The sequence below is a fragment of the Ruditapes philippinarum genome, unplaced genomic scaffold (assembly GCF_026571515.1).
Source record: "Ruditapes philippinarum isolate M1 unplaced genomic scaffold, ASM2657151v2 ctg6648_1_1_1_1, whole genome shotgun sequence".
Classification (NCBI taxonomy): Eukaryota; Metazoa; Mollusca; class Bivalvia; order Venerida; family Veneridae; genus Ruditapes; species Ruditapes philippinarum.
The window spans coordinates 7,176-23,428 of record NW_026863551.1 but is presented as its reverse complement, the minus strand read 5'-3'; the positions used below and the strand labels follow the sequence as shown (position 1 = coordinate 23,428).

The 16,253-nt window shown below is 29.9% G+C and overlaps 2 non-coding genes across 2 annotated transcripts; both read left to right on the top strand.

Moving 5' to 3' along the window:
- The first annotated feature begins 5,794 nt into the window (after window positions 1-5,794).
- Trnak-uuu (transfer RNA lysine (anticodon UUU)) lies at window positions 5,795-5,886 on the top strand. Its single transcript is given in 2 exon segments — window positions 5,795-5,831; window positions 5,851-5,886. It is a non-coding gene; the product is annotated as a tRNA-Lys (tRNA).
- Window positions 5,887-15,893: 10,007 nt separating this feature from the next.
- Trnak-uuu (transfer RNA lysine (anticodon UUU)) lies at window positions 15,894-15,985 on the top strand. The gene is given in 2 exon segments: window positions 15,894-15,930; window positions 15,950-15,985. It is a non-coding gene; the product is annotated as a tRNA-Lys (tRNA).
- The last annotated feature ends 268 nt before the right edge of the window (window positions 15,986-16,253 follow it).

The following is a 16,253-nucleotide window of genomic DNA, read 5'->3' as shown; positions in this document are numbered from 1 at the left end:
ATGTATTTTGTAAATCCTGGTTCTAAATCATCACACTGGACTATGATCCTTTTCACGTTATCTTTTTATCAATGTCTTCAACTAAGCACAACAATCCAGTTGTCTTGTTTCACATTTATGTTAATCCTCTTTCACCTTTAACTATTTTAAACTTTACAATCATCAACTGTAAACACCCTTTTAAATACAATTTTATATAAAGTTTTTAGAATACTTTTCTGAATACTTTTTAGAATGTTCACAGTGACAAAATATTAGCAATATATATCATCTTAGATTATTCTAGATGAAAATTACTAGTACATTCTAAACTACTAGAATACAATAGAATCAATACATCAATCATTTCTATGTAAAAGTGATACATTAATGATTATCAATATAAATCCTTTAACAATGCACTGCTATGAAATGCAAACCCAATAAGTACACGAAGTAATAGTTACCGTACGAGGAATAGGTCTGCATGGTATTTACAGACCATGGTGGCGATTTGAAGACCGAGAGAGCGTAGCGATCGAGGTTTTTAAAAGGCCACCGGGTCTGTAAATACTATGCAGACCTATTCCGAGTGCGGTAACTATCTTACCTACATGCTCTTTTGTTTTTCTATCCATACATCAGTTTTTGGCTCAGTATTTATTAACATTACTCACAAGAAACATATTATTTATGTACTTTATCATGTTTAAAAAAGCATTCCAAAGCCAAGCAAAGATACTATCCGCTACGCTCTTGTAATTCATTCGTTCACAAATCAGGTGTTATTTGAATATTCTCGTGATTTTCGTGGGGTTTCATTATGTAATTAGGTCAGGTAATGTACTTGTTGAGTTGAGTCACAGAAAATTAAAACATAACTTTTCGAGTAGGGAAATGAGAGATCATTATTTTGATATATGAATACATTACATAATTATTAATAATGTAAACAAATACTGAGGAAGATAAAAATGTTTTCTAATCATAAAAACGGAACATATTATCTTTATATATAATAAATTTCATGGTAATAGATGATCAGGCTATTTTTATATTATTAAATATACAATATATTCAAAGGAAAGTAAAAGACGGGGTTCTATGAATAAATATTAGTAATACATGTAGTTACACGTTATGTAAGTTGGGTTTTGTTGTTGTTCTTTTTTATGACGGCTGATTTTAAATATTCTTAGAATTTCATCCATGTTTGGAAGAATTTTCTTCCGGTGTATTCTTAATTAGCATCATCCGTTATAAGACCGCATGTGAGCACGCGGTCTAGAATGGAAGCGCAAGTCGTTTTCTTGGTACTGGTATACAAAATTAAAATTGAAATGTAAAAATAACTGGGGGAAAATTGGAAAAACGGTCTTATACTTAGGATAAACTATACTCTCACTGAAAGTAATATTTTGGGAAAGAAAGATGCAGAAGTTGACATTGATTTCATATGCACCAATAATATAATCGTCGTATATATCCCATAATGCAGAATTGTTAAAATAATGCAGGATTGTGCAAATTCAGACATAGTTGTGGAAATAAATACCGAAAACTAGTATCTTATTAAGCTATATAGTTCGGCAAATGTGTTAGGTATACCGAAAAGCAAACTATAAAGAAAGGCTAAATGTCCGTTGTTATACTCATTAATATCGACGAAACACAAAACTTCAACCCAGTTCGTTTTTCTCACATTCAAATAATCTGGAATATATGTTATGAGGGTCCTTACAGCCGTATGCGCTAATTTATTTCTATTAATCTTTAAAATATATATCGACCATTTTTCCTATTCAAAGTGGTCATTATCCCCCCACCCCATAATTCAGCGTTATTTTACGGTGAATATTGTTTACTGTAATGCACGAGTTTCTCGACTTCACAAATTTTCTATTGTATAAGGAACAATAGAACAAAAACAGGTTTGTATATATTTGCAGACCTGTTAAGCGGTCGGTAAGTGATTTACTAGACCGCTTTTAACAAAAGAGCCGGTAGGTAACTATTTATCAATTTAATAATCCTAATCTCTATTCAAATAATAACAAAGGAGATAATCGCGATCATTCGCGACACATAGTATTGTAGACCGACAATAGTTAAACAATTAGTCTATTACTTCTAAAATTTGAAGCAGAAAGAAATATTATTACAGAACAGAACAGAACAAATATTTTATTATTTTCAGACTTGGGCATATGCTCCTCATCTTAACAGAAATACAGTATATATCAAGGTATAACATAAACATTACAAAAGTATGAATATTCTTATATAAATATATATACACATTAGTACATAATTATTTATCATGAGAGTGATAATATAATGGTTATTTATACAAAGTCGGATTTCAATTATATTATTTTCTTAAAATATCGAACAATTGTTATCCCGGAAAGAGAAATGCACTTGTTATACTTTTCAGGCTACTAAGTATTTCTAGAGCAATATAATATTGAAACAAAAGCAATTAACTATAGTACTTCTTTGGAATATATTACTATTACAGATACAATGAGACTATGTTAACAAATTACTCCTTATTTTCAATGCACAATTCAGATAGCATGCTAGATTGTTCAAAGTGTGTACATTCTTTGATTTAAACAACTGAGTGAGTTTAAACACACTAGGACGTTCGTAATAGTAATAATAACTGTCTATATATCGTTTTCATACACTTTTATACTTTGCACATGTTAAAATAAAATGATATTCATCTTCAATGTCATTTGATCCACATACTTCGCAAACTCTCTCTCGCTCCTTTCTATCCTATTCTGTCCGTATCTACCGGACTCAATACGTAGTTTATGTGAAGAGAGTAACACTTGTCTACACTTTTTTGATCTAACAACACTCAGGTAAACCTCATACACAAAGTTTTGTTTAACATTCTTATACACAAATAAAACACTATTGTTAGTCAAACTACTATTCCAGTCTTGCACAAAAGTATCTCTTAACCGCTGCTTAAAACATGTAATGAAACAGTTAATATCAACATTTTGTGGTGAGTCCCAAATATAGCCGAATCCATAGCTATATAATAATTTCTTTACGTTATGAGCCCAGTTTACATTTTCATCTTCCAGCATCAAATCATAAAGTTTTCTAATTACGCAATTTTTCGTGTTCAAAATTTTAAGCCAGAATTTAATAATTCTGATATAGCGATTAATATATAAAGGAAAACGTGCAAGTTCACCGTATACACCTACATTACTAGTGGACAATTTAACATTTAGAATATGTTTGAAAAATTTAAGATGTATTCTCTCAATTTCTTGACATTTTGTATAATTCCATACTTCAGCAGAGTAATTTAAAATAGAAACACAAAAAGCGTCAAAAAGGCTGCACATAGTTTTTGGTGTAAAATCAAAGTCTTTAGTATTTTTTGATATTAAGGTATTCATTGCTTTAAGCGATTTTCCAACTAGCATTTGCACATTCGAATCACAACGACCGTTATAATTAAAGACCGTGCCTAAGTAATTAAAGTTATCCACTATCTCCAGACGTTTTCCGTCATAAGTCCATTGTTCGCTATCTTCAGTCTTCCCCTCCGTCGAAATACCATCACTTTAGTTTTGTCAATGTTCACTTTTAATCCCCATCGATCACAGTATGTGTGAAGGTCATTTAAACTTTATTGAAGATCTTCTATCGAGTTAGACATTAAAACCATATCGTCGGCGTAGAGAAAGAAGATTAACGTAATATCTCCGAAATCAAGACCACTGCCTGGACGAGAGCTTAAGTATAATTCTAAGTCTTCTACAAACATTGACCAGAATAATGGAGAACATATTTCTCCTTGCTTTAAACCTACTAGTATTTCCATGAATTCGGAGTACTTATTTAAGTGTTTTAACACGGCACCTCACTTGATCGTACATTGATCTCACGATTCTTAACATTTTACCGTTAACACCCAATTTAATATATTTTAAGCCACAGTGCATTTCTATATACGCTGTCGAAGCATTTTTTCATATCAATGAATGTTGTATAAAAAATGTTTCCCACAATTTAAACTATTTCAATTAATCCGTGAAAAACAAAATATTGCGTCTGTTGTAGAGAAACCTTTTTTTAAATCCAAATTGCGAATCGGTGATGATGTCATTTGCCGCGCACCAGTCTGTTAGTCTAGTATTTATTACAGACGTAAAAATCTTTGATAACACGCTTACTAACGTTATTCCCCTGTAATTATCCAAAACGTTTTCGTCACCTTTTTTGAACAACCTCCATCCAAGTTGACGGAAAATGACCACTCGAAAATATAAGATTAAACAAGTCTTTCAAATGTGAAGATACATATTAACAGAAAGCAAGTTAAATGCTGATGTTGCACATCAAAGACGCCGCCAAATTATCTGAACAATCACATGTAATGAACCAAACCAGCCGTGACAACTTCCATTATGATACTATATTCTATATTTATACATAGAGAGAATAAATTTTAGTTTGATAATTTTAGTTTATAAACATTCATTGTGCTCTTTATACAAAATCATCTCCGTTGCGCCAAGAATATGACCATTTCGTGGCTTTTTTCAGTATAGAATCCTTCACAACCTGTGATATATTTTTAAACAAACATACTTTTCACTCAATTATTCTGTTTTAATACTGAAATGGTCATTGTTTTATGAATAAGCATACGTTTTGCTTGAATTACCAAAAACAAAATTATGATAAAACAATGTCTGTTGCGCCCGTTGCTCCCAAAAAAATCCCCGTTGTGTATTTTAGTCATATCCTTGTTCCCTGTCCAACTTTGGTTCAAGTCATTATAATATAGACTGGCTCATTGACACGGTTATATATTGGGTAAATAAAAAATGATAAAAATAAAAAAAATGATATTCATGGCACTATCATTTGCAGTTAAACGTAAATAAATTCTTTAAAGCTCGGTGACATGTTTGTCCATCTGAAAAGATATTTTATTGGAGAATCTGAAAACAGCTTACTTTTGTTTACTTTAATTATAATTAGCCTATCCGTTTCAATACTCAAACTCTGTAAATGAAGTGAAATTGTATTAAAAGTGTCTATTATAAAGACTTTGAATGCATAAAAATAGAAAGAAAAAAAAACAACCAAAGAAAAAAAACCAATACAAACATGTATATGACAAAAAAAGCTTAATAGCTTTTTTTTATTAATAAATACTGAAACAGACTGGAAACACAAGGATAGAGAAATTAACATCAAGCAGTATTTATTCGCATTTATGTATAAATGATAACCACCTTATGACAATCTCACAACTGTTTCTATAAGAATGATTTACAAATTTTAATTTCACAGCATCGTATTGGGTTATATATTCATTTTTTTATATAAAATCATACCATTACCTTTATTTTGAAATCATTTTTCAAGGTAATAACGAATAAATGACAAATAATATTTTTAAATTAGCTTTAAATATTTAGTACACAATTTCATTCAGATAGACAATTCATTTTCGTAACTGTTGCATTTGACACAATGTGTTTGTAGTTAAGTTTTGCTATTATTTCTCCACATAAATTTATACAATCATGTATTTCAAAGTGTCTAACTTTGCTTATTACTTCTGACAGAAACAACTAAGTTTGAAAAAAATGAAATTCAAATATTGTGTTAAAAATTAAATTACACCGATAATTAAAAACGAACTATAACATTTAACTTGCCTCAAGACGTGAAATGTTGTCACAAAGTACACACGTGGTTATCTGATTGACTGACCGACTTTATTGATATTGTTCACAGTTAAAATATGCGATTGATATAAAGGGCCCGGCTAGCTCAGTCGGTAGAGCATCAGACTTTTAAGGCTGAAGAACCTCTGATATCTGAGGGTCGTGGGTTCGAGTCCCCCGTTGGGCGTGAACATTTTTTTCTTTAAGATTTCTTGTTTATAATAATATTATTAATAACCAGCATTGAGAGAAGGATAGATTAAACAACACAATTTGTCATATGATACAACACACAAATTAGAATTTATTTTTTACTTAAAAAATGATTACAATTCTGAAAATACTAATGAACATATATCATTTTTAAATGTTTCAAACATGTCTCACCATTCTCACTATATTTGTCATTAAAATAAATTTGATTAAGAATTAGGTTAATTTGAAATATTTATCTATTCAGACTAAATATTAAGATTATGTTAGATTCAGTCAAAACAGTTTTATATAATAAATTATGTTTTTTTTTACATTTCGGCTCATATTTTCATTTTAATTAATATGAAATCTGTTGTATTTATTCTAAGGATTTATAAATTATAACTCTTCCCGTACCTAAAGTTTCCTGCTATGTGTCTTTCGTTTCTTAAAGAATATTTCAGTTTATACAGGACTAGATGATTGGAAAAGAAATTTCATATTACAACCGATAGTTGGTGATAAAAATGTATTAAAAAGAGAAATTAAGATATATGAATGCAAATGAAAATGAGTTTACTAATATGAAGAAAAAAATACATTCATTTGAAATAAGTTACCACTATCGACTTAATTGTCGCGAAGAACGCGATAATGTTATTGTGTATTTTGTTATTATCCGCCGGCTTGGCACTAAATTGTTGTGACCGCCGGGTATTTGTTGTAACCGCCGGGTTTTTCACCGGCGGGTTTATGTTTAATTATATTTACATGATTTTCATGACTTTTACATGCAAAACGTGGTATATAAAAGGAATTGTTATCTTGTTTTTGTTAGTTCGTTTTAGTTCGTTAAAAGTAAAGGATTATTATGTTGAAAAATTAAAGAAATAAAAGTTTAAAGGAGGAAAAAGAGTTATTTTAATTCCAGCGTAGTAAAGATTGCTACATTAATATCTGAGAATCGACATTTCACAATTTTAGAAAGAATAATTAATACTTATTGCTATTTTTCTTCAAAAGAATACTTAATACTAACTAAAAGGATGCATTTAATTAAATCAACATCATTTTATTTTGGTCCGCGGACAAGAGACAGAAGTGTTGGACAATGACTGACAATTATATGCAATGAAGCAACATGCCATCTCCAAGCGCTTACACAAAACATAAGAGAGATAGATAATAATTATTCAAAATGAATATATACTTCCTATTTAATACGTTAGTGCAATAGTTGTATAGGGAAGGTAATTCTATCACCTCGTTTAGAACCAAAACTAATAGAATAGCTTTTATTTCCAATTTAGGGTCATGTTAAATGACAAAGATATCACAATAATAATGAGATCAAACAAAGATGTTAAAAAAGTAAAATATTATTAGTTTTATAGCAATAACAATGACCTGAAAATATAACAAAATAACTGAAAAAATATAACCTCGTATTTCGGATACATTTGCAGCCAAATGTGTCATACATGAACATGAAAAAGTTTTTTTCCCATTTTTTTGTATTCTAAACGCTGGTCAAAAATGAATGCATTTATTTAATAAAAAACGGATGTCAGTTTCTAATTCAATCAATAAAATCAGATTTAAACATTTAGGATAAGAGTGATTTATCAAGAGCGGCAAAACGGCCATTGAACAAAAATTAATATTTATGCAGTGTACAATAATCCACTAGCTCACAACCTAATGCAGTTATAAAGTTTCAACTCTAATAAAATCAGAACGATAGGTTGTTGAATAACATATGATAAAAGATTATTCGTATTAAAAAGTGTTATTTCATTTTGTTTTAGGCTCAACTTATACAAATAAATATATGTCAATTATTTCTATGTTTTTACGCTTTTACAAATGCTTATTAAGTATTTGTCGTGAAGAAGTGGAAATTGAGAGTTCAGCAGTATCACGCATGAAAATATCTGCATACATTATTTTTGCAATACGAAGACAGAGGTTTTCAACAAGCGTGCAATTTTCCACGAATAAGGTGCGATTTTACTTTTTTTCAGTTTATCAATTGCATTGTTATTAAATGTTTAAGATCATGCACTGCTGTTTAAGCGGTGTCTGAGTTAATTAAGCATGAACGATCACTGCCTTGTACGAGACCTTCTTTCGCTTGGTTTGTTTAAATGAAGGATAAAGGATGTTTTGATATTGTTTACATAACAGTATAATCAGCCTATGGCTGGTAAATGTATTAAATGTAGGTCTTTTTTCAGTTGCTGTGGCTGGTAAATGTATTTCATGCAGACCTTTTTTCAGTTGCTGTGGCTGGTAAATGTATTTTATGCAGGTCTTTTTTCAGTTGCTGTGGGTTGTAAATGTTTTTCATGCAGGCCTTTTTTCAGTTTCTGCTAGTAGGTCTGTAAATAATTTATTTTTGGACTGCCGTTTTTTTTATATTATATAACCCAATATACTTCATTTCAAACCTTGTTCAGTATTCAGATATTCAGAGATGGATTGATTTACAACATACCGGAACTGAATTACTCATGGTATAAATACAAATTTGATATTAAATTACAGAACTGTACATGGATTGAAATTGTGTTGAATTTACACGGAGTTTGATTAACACTGACTAATACATGGAATCTGAATTGCACTGAATTACACATGGAATTTGAATGGCACTGAATTCCTCATAGCATTTGAATTGTGCTGAATTTCGCATGGCATTTGAATAAACGATAAACAGTTTCCGAACTAGCAGACGACAGGCTTTTCTTATCAGTTGAGTTTCAAGTAAATTCAACCGGTTAAATATCTCCCAGTATAAATTGTATGTAAAAAATGGTGTGGCAACGGTAGGTGTAACAGTTAATTTAAGTACCATCGGTGTCAGAAGGGGGGAGAAAAGTCTGACTACCTTTGCGGCTTACCGCATACAGCACTTTCAGTGCTTTGATTTCTTAGAGTAACATTTTAATCTTTGTTGCGATTGCTTAACATTTTTATTAAATGGAAGACACTTCTTTGTGATATTATTGACAATAAATTTAAAGTTAAAGTAATTGTTAAAGTATTGCAATGATAGATAAAAAAAGTAATTACAAAGATAGTACAAGGATGATTAAAGTAATTGTAGATGTATTGCACTGACAGTAAAAATAAAGTATTGCAATTATAATATAAATTATTGTTTATGTATTGTAATGATATTTATATATAGTGATTGTATAAAGCAGTATTTCACCCAAAATAACATTTCAACATCTAATAACTGAATAAGTATCTTATGTATCTTTGTCTTCAATTTTCAAATGAATATGAATTCATTGGTGCAATACAAGACTGTAACGTATTCACAACGATAATTGTTTTGTTTAAACTGTCAGGGGTACACCATATTTTAAACATTCGGTTGTTACACTTGTTTACATTTGCACAGGACATAAGTCGTCATTAACATTCAATTCTAATTTCTCAAGGGAAATTATGAAGCGACGTTTTCCTTTATTTACTGATAAATACTCTGACTAAAGACTTCAAAAGAGATGAAATCTAAAGACTGAAAAGATTATTGTCGTTAATTTAAATATAATTGAAAGGCAAATTAAGATATATGAATGCAAAAATATTTTATACGATTATAAAAAAAGAAGTAATGCTTATATATTATTTTTTTCTAAAACAGTATCATTTTATGTGCATATAGATTCAACTTAATAAAAACTTTCATTTTTTGAAAGCAGTGGGAAATTGATGAAGCCTGATATATATTAAATAAGATATTTATACACTTAAAATGGAGGAACTTTTACAAGTGAATACAATAAGTACATATAACAGAGGCAAGTAGATTGATAATCAGTGGTAAAATATGATAAACAAAATCAACAAAGTAGGGCGGCGTTCAATGAACGCAACCCCCGGACGATACAGCAACACAGGATCACCGGCAAGGAGCCCAACAAGACCCAAATTAAAACAGGACAGTGCAGAAGGCAGCAAGAAAAGGTTGATTCCTATAATAGAAATATAATAGGAAATAATAGAAACTGACAATGAAATTAAGAGACGATTAATTAATAGGCCCAAAATGTAAAGAGGTGTTGGGGAAGGAAACAAGAAGGTCAATACAAATAAAATCAAAATTGCAGAACAAAATATGCATACTCCATGTCAAATACTTGAACACATTTATGAAACAGATCAACCAGATTTATTTTATACAAACATAGTATTTTGTTGTGTCAATAAATAAATTTGTATTCCGAAAAATGCTTTATAAAAGGCACATCATGCCTTCTTTTATTAAGAAAAAACGATGTACTTTTTACGCAAACTCATTGAGGATTTCTAGCTCATATAAGCAATATATATTTGTACCTTTACATAGTAACTAATTAGTTGTTTGATAGATTCTATTGACATTTGATAACGTAAGCTTTTGTTGTTGTTGTTTTTTATGATGGCTGATTTTAAATGTTCTTAGAATTTCATCCATGTTTGGAAGAATTTTCTTTCGGTGTATTCTTAATTAGCATCATCCGTTATAAGACCGCATGTGAGCACGCGGTCTAGAATGGAAGCGCAAGTCGTTTTCTTGGTACTGGTATACAAAATTAAAATTGTAATGTAAAAATAACTGGGGAAAAATGGGAAAAACGGTCTTATACTTAAGATGACCTATACTCTCACTGAAAGTAATATTTTGGGAAAGAAAGATGCAGAAGTTGACTTTGATTTGATATGCACCAATAATATAATCGTCGTATATATCCCATAATGCAGAATTGTTAAAATAATGCAGGATTGCGCAAATTCAGACATAGTTGTGGAAATAAATACCGAAAACTAGTATCTTATTAAGCTATATAGTTCGGCAAATGTGTTAGGTATACCGAAAAGCAAACTATAAAGAAAGGCTAAATGTCCGTTGTTATACTCATTAATATCGACGAAACACAAAACTTCAACCCAGTTCGTTTTTCTCACAAATAATCTGGAATATATGTTATGAGGGTCCTTACAGCCGTATGCGCTAATTTATTTCTATAAATCTTTAAAATATATATCGACCCTTTTTCCTATTCAAAGTGGTCATTATCCACCCCCCCATAATTCAGCGTTATTTTACGGTGAATATTGTTTACTGTAATGCACGAGTTTCTCGACTTCACAAATTTTCTATTGTTTAGAGAACAATAGAACAAAAACAGGTCGGTATATATTTGCAGACCTGTTAAGCGATCGGTAAGTGATTTACTAGACCGCTTTTAACAAAAGAGCCGGTAGGTAACTATTTATCAATTTAATAATCCTAATCTCTATTCAAATAATAACAAAAGGAGATAATCGCGATCATTCGCGACACATAGTATTGTAGACCGACAATAGTTAAAAAATTAGTCTATTACTTCTGAAATTTGAAGCAGAAAGAAATATTATTACAGAACAGAACAGAACAAATATTTTATTATTTTCAGACTTGAGCATATGCTCCTCATCTTAACAGAAATACAGTATATATCAAGGTATCACATAAACATTACAAAAGTATGAATATTCTTATATAAATATTTATACACATTAGTACATAATTATTTATCATGAGAGTGATATAATATAATGGTTATTTATACAAAGTCGGATTTCAATTAATAATATATTATTTTCTTAAAATATCGAACAATTGTTATCCCGGAAAGAGAAATGAACTTGTTATACTTTTCAGGCTACTAAGTATTTCTAGAGCAATATAATATTGAAACAAAAGCAATAAACTATAGTACTTCTTTGGAATATATTACTATTACAGATACAATGAGACTATGTTAACAAATTACTCCTTATTTTCAATGCACAATTCAGATAGCATGCTAGATTGTTCAAAGTGTGTACATTCTTTGATTTAAACAACTGAGTGAGTTTAAACACACTAGGACGTTCGTAATAGTAATAATAACTGTCTATATATCGTTTTCTTACACTTTTATACTTTGCACATGTTAAAATAAAATGATATTCATCTTCAATGTCATTTGATCCACATACTTCGCAAACTCTCTCGCTCCTTTCTATACTATTCTGTCCGTATCTACCGGACTCAATACGTAGTTTATGTGAAGAGAGTCTAAACTTTGTTAAAACTTGTCTATACTTTTTTGATCTAACAACACTCAGGTAATCCTCATACACAAAGTCTTGTTTAACATTCTTATACACAAATAAAACACTATTGTTAGTCAAACTACTACTCCAGTCTTGCACAAAAGTATCTCTTAACCGCTGCTTAAAAAATGTAATGAAACAGTTAATATCAACATTAGTGGTGATTACCAAATATAGCCGAATCCATAGCTATATAATAATTTCTTTACGTTATGAGCCCAGTTTACCTTTTCATCTTCCAGCATCAAATCATAATTTTTTCTAATTACGCAATTTTTCGTATTCAAAATTTTAAGCCAGAATTTAATAATTCTGATATAGCGATTAATATATAAAGGAAAACGTGCAAGTTCACCGTATACACCTACATAACTAGTGGACAATTTAACATTTAAAATATGTTTGCAAAATTTAAGATGTATTCTCTCAATTTCTTGACATTTTGTATAACCCCATACTTTAGCAGAGTAATTCAAAATAGAAACACATAAAGCGTCAAAAAGGCTGCACATAGTTTTTGGTGTAAAATCAAAGTCTTTAGTATTTGATATTAAGGTATTCATTGCTTTAAGCAATTTTCCAACTAGCATTTGTCATAAGTCCATTGTTCGCTTTTTTTCAGTCTTTCCCTCCGTCGAAATACCATCACTTTAGTTTTGTCAATGTTCACTTTTAATCCCCATCGATCACAGTATGTATGAAGGTCATTTAATCTTTGTTGAAGATCTTCTATCAAGTTAGACATTAAAACCATATCGTCGGCGTAGAGAAAGAGAATTAACGTAATATCTCCGAAATCAAGACCACTGCCTGGACGAGAGCTTAAGTATAATTCTAAGTCTTCTACAAACATTGACCAGAATAATGGAGAACATATTTCTCCTTGCTTTAAACCTACTAGTATTTCCATAAATTCGGAGTACTTATTTAAATGTTTAACACGGCACCTCACTTGATCGTACATTGATCTCACGATTCTTAACATTTTACCGTTAACACCCAATTTATATATTTTTAAGCCACAGTGCATTTCTATATACGCTGTCGAAGCATTTTTTCATATCAATGAATGTTGTATAAAAACGTTTTCCACAATTTAAACTATTTTCAATTAATCCGTGAAGACAAAATATTGCGTCTGTTGTAGAGAAACCTTTTTTAAATCCAAATTGCGAATCGGTGATGATGTCATTTGCCGCGCACCAGTCTGTTAGTCTAGTATTTATTACAGACGTAAAAATCTTTGATAACACGCTTACTAACGTAATTCCCCTGTAATTATCCAAAACGTTTTCGTCACCTTTTTTGAACAACCTCCATCCAAGTTGACGGAAAATGACCACTCGAAAATATAAGATTAAACAAGTCTTTCAAATGTGAAGATACATATTAACAGAAAGCAAGTTAAATGCTGATGTTGCACATCAAAGACGCCGCCAAATTATCTGAACAATCACATGTAATGAACCAAACCAGCCTTGACAACTTCCATTATGATAGATAGATAGATAGATAATTTTATTGACGTAAACAGTACAGTTTTTTGTCATACAATTGCATATACATAAATATCATAATTTTATCATGTGATTTAACAAACAGTGAACACAATTTACATTGTCAACATATTGTTTGTGGAGGATGAATAAGATGTTTACATATATATGAATCAATATCATAAACAAAATCAAAGTGAAGTAAATTCCTTCCATAAAATTGGCAAAGTTAACATAGCAAAGACTTTCTAAGTATAAAAGCATTGTAAATAAATTTGGAAAGATTTCTAATTATAGCTTGATTATCACTCTTAAAAAGCTCTGTAAATTTAATAAAATTTGGTCTTCTATAAAAATATGCTTTGATATATTGTTTTCTAAAATCTTCGTACAACGGACATGATATAACAAAATGGTATTCATCTTCAATATCTCTGTTTTGACAAAAAATAACATAACGCTCATTTCGTTCAACTCTGTTTCTAGAATAGCGTCCAGTTTCAATAGCCAGTTTATGTGAAGATAATCTTAATTTTGATAAAGCATTTCGAAACTTGAATGGCAATAAATCTAAATATGGTTCAAATCTAAATTCTATTTTAAATTGCTTATACATAAATAATGTTTCACATTCTTGCAATCGTTGAAACCAGTTTTGTTTAAAAGTATCAATTAGTCGAGCTTTAAAAAGTAGATGAAATTTACCTAGATCAACATAGGATGGGTTGTTCCAAACATATGAAAAACCAGCAGTCCAAAATACTTTTAACTTGATATGCCCAGTTATTTTTGATAACATTACATTTACAAAATTATGATACTATATTCTATATTTATACATAGAGAGAATAAATTTTAGTTTGATAATTTTAGTTTATAAACATTCATTGTGCTCTTTATACAAAATCATCTCCGTTGCGATGAGACCCCAAATAAGTCGATTTCGCAGGCATGTTTAACCTTTCAAACATTAAAATAAAATTTTCTATTAAAATTACAACAAACTTTAATGTTGATTCTTGATTTAATATTATACAATGTATCTCAATTTGATAATTATTATTTATAATAATATTTTGTTCCCTTTATAGAAAATTATCTCCGTTGCGCCAAGAATATGACCATTTCGTGGCCTTTTTTCAGTATAGAATCCTTCACAACCTGTGATATATTTTTAAACAAACTTACTTTTCACTCAATTATTCTGTTTTATTACTGAAATGGTCATTGTTTTATGAATAAGCATACGTTTTGCTTAAATTACCAAACAAAATTATGATCAAACAATGTCTGTTGCGTCCGTTGCTCCCAAAAAATCCCCGTTGTGTATTTTAGTCATATCCTTGTTCCCTGTCCAAATTTGGTTCCCGTCATTAGAATATAGACTGGCTCATTGACACGTTATCTATTGGGTGAATGAAAAATGATAAAAATAAAAAGAATATGATATTCATGGCACTATCATTTGCAGTTAAAAGTAAATAAATTCTTTAAAGCTCGGTGACATGTTGTCCATCTGAAAAGCTATTTTATTGGAGAATCTGAAAACAGCTTACTTTTGTTTACTTAAATTATAATTAGTCTATCCGTTTCAATACTCAAACTCTGTAAATGAAGTGAAATTGTATTAAAAGTGTCTATTATAAAGACTTTGAATGCATAAAAAGAAAGAAAAAAAAACAACCAAAGAAAAAAAAAACAATACAAAACATGTATATGACAAAAAAAGCTTAATAGCTTTTTTTTATTAATAAATACTGAAACAGACTGGAAACACAAGGATAGAGAAATTAACATCAAGCAGTATTTATTCGCATTTTATGTATAAATGATAACCACCTTATGACAATCTCACAACTGTTTCTATAAGAATGATTTTACAAATTTTAATTTCACAGCATCATATGGGTTGTATATTCATTTTTATATACAATCATACCATTACCTTTATTCTGAATCATTTTCTCAAGGTAATAACGAATAAATGACAAATAATATTTTTAAATTAGCTTTAAATATTTAGTACACAATTTCATTCAGATAGACAATTCATTTTCGTAACTGTTGCATTTGACACAGTGTGTAGTTAAGTTTTGCTATTAATTCTCCACATAAATTATACAATCATGTATTTCATAGTGTCTAACTTTGCTTATTACTTCCGACAGAAACAACTAAGTTTGAAAAAAATGAAATTTAAATATTGTGTTAAAATCTAAATTACACCTATAATTAAACACGAACTATAACATTTAACTTGCCTCAAGACGTGAAATGTTGTCACAAACTACACACGTGGTTATCGGGTTGACTTGCCGACTTTATTGATAATGTTCACAGTTAAAATATGCGATTGATATAAAGCGCCCGGCTAGCTCAGTCGGTAGAGCATCAGACTTTTAAGGCTGAAGAACCTCTGATATCTGAGGGTCGTGGGTTCGAGTCCCCCGTTGGGCGTGTACATTTTTTTCTTTAAGATTTCTTGTTTATAATATTATTATTAATAGCCAGCATTGAGAGAAGGATAGATTAAACAACACAATATGTCATATGATACAACTCACATACAAATTAGAATTTCTTTTTTACTTCAAAAATGATTACAATTCTGAAAATACTAATGAACATATATCATTTTTAAATGTTTCAAACATGTCTCACCATACTCACTATATTTGTCATTAAAATAAATTTGATTAAGAATTAGATTAATTTGAAATATGTA